Source organism: Etheostoma spectabile, chromosome 13 (assembly GCF_008692095.1).
Source record: "Etheostoma spectabile isolate EspeVRDwgs_2016 chromosome 13, UIUC_Espe_1.0, whole genome shotgun sequence".
Classification (NCBI taxonomy): domain Eukaryota; kingdom Metazoa; phylum Chordata; class Actinopteri; order Perciformes; family Percidae; genus Etheostoma; species Etheostoma spectabile.
In genome coordinates, this window is record NC_045745.1 from 116,466 (window position 1) to 118,236 (window position 1,771).

The following is a 1,771-nucleotide window of genomic DNA, read 5'->3' on the forward strand; positions in this document are numbered from 1 at the left end:
CATCTAGAAACCACACATACCAACCACTCCTCCTGCTCTAATACGCGAGCGCACTCCTCCCTCCTATCTTCAGATTAAGGGTAGCCTATATGGAGTATTGGTCATCTGGGATAGAACGCCTACATCCACATCATGGATAGCTAAGTTGTACACCTGGGACATTGTGAAAAGGGGATGAGCTTAGTTTTTAAAATTGAACCTCACTTGCCATTCTTACTGGCTTACCATCCAGGTGACCTAAAGCTTCAGCTGCTGCTTCTCCCTATCCTCTTCCAAGAACCTGCTTGATAGCAACGCACGCCACAGACCGCGCATTTGCACAATCTTCTCTCCTTTACCCCCCCAACGCCCCATAACCTGGTCATGGACACTCCACTCGTCATAATCAGTCGAGTGGGAGTCGCCATCTCCTCATAACACTTTGTCTAGCGGTGGATCCTCGGACTACACCATTTGACAAAACAGTGCCTGCTAATCACTTGGGTGGGTCTCTGGACCAGCACCTCCACAGCGGCCTGGAGCGACCTATCATAGTTCGCCTTGGGTTATGAACAACTTTTTCTTTAGACTGTGGAACTAACACCTGAAAAAGTGTTTTGATATTCGAAAGCGAACTAGCCATCTTCACTTTAGCTCTTTCATTTTCATATTCCCTCTTTCCTCTCTTTCATGACATTCCCTCTTTATATGCATATTATAGTGCATTATCTCTGGTTTCCTAGCCTCCTCTGAAACCTGTAACTCCAAATCCTGAAACAATTTCCATATTTCCTGTCTATTCACATTCAAGGTTACTTCACTTCCCAACACTCCTCTTGCTCAAGTCTGCAATGTTCTAACTGTTAGCGCTTGCAACATAACTGGACATACACAGTGTGATTAGACTGGCTATTCAACCAAATGTTCCCCAACTGGCAACAACAGTTATTTTGCTGAAAACACAAAATATAACCATCCAACCCAGGGCGTTAATGCAACATAACACTACCAAACTTTGGATGCTGAACCAATATAGCCTTAACATAGGCAATAGCCTAATCTTATTGTAGCTGGTGATAGTTTGCACGTGGTGAACAAATTACAGTGATGCTATGTCTTCTATTTGCTAACTACATTGATTTAGCGCAGTAACCTGACAACAACACACAATGCAGTAAAACAAAGGAGAAGAAGGCTGTTCCCGCCTGAGTACAATCAGTAATACTGGCAATTAAACCATACTGTAATCACAGGAATTTTTTTTTCTCTCTGCTTCCTCTCTCTGTTTATGCTATAGGCAACCAAAGCCCACAAGTTGGCCAAGACATTGCAGAAATCATCAAATGACCATGTTTGGGTTTGTACTTAGCGTAAATATAGTTTTCCCACACATTAGGTTTCACTATTGATATATTGTATTAGAGAGAAGGGCGATTTGCATGTCCTCTGTTAATCTTGCAAACGCCTACGGGTCGGTTCCCCCACCACTATTACGTTCACTCTGGACTTCTTTATCCTGATCCTGCAAGAGGTTGCAGCCAATCCTTTGAAATCTCCAGATATAGCACTCATGAAGGCAGGTGGTCAAGAAATGAGTTGCCATCAGGCAAAGGCTACTTCCACGAAAGGTACATGCAGGATGTTACCACCATACTCCAGACAGAACAGCCCAGCCTCCCGTCCTGAAAGCCTCGTCAAGTCTACTTGGCATACCTCTCTGACAAACAGTATGGAACGTGGTGAAGAAGTAGCTGGCAGATGCCTCGCCAGAGCACCACAGTCAGCTCCCGGG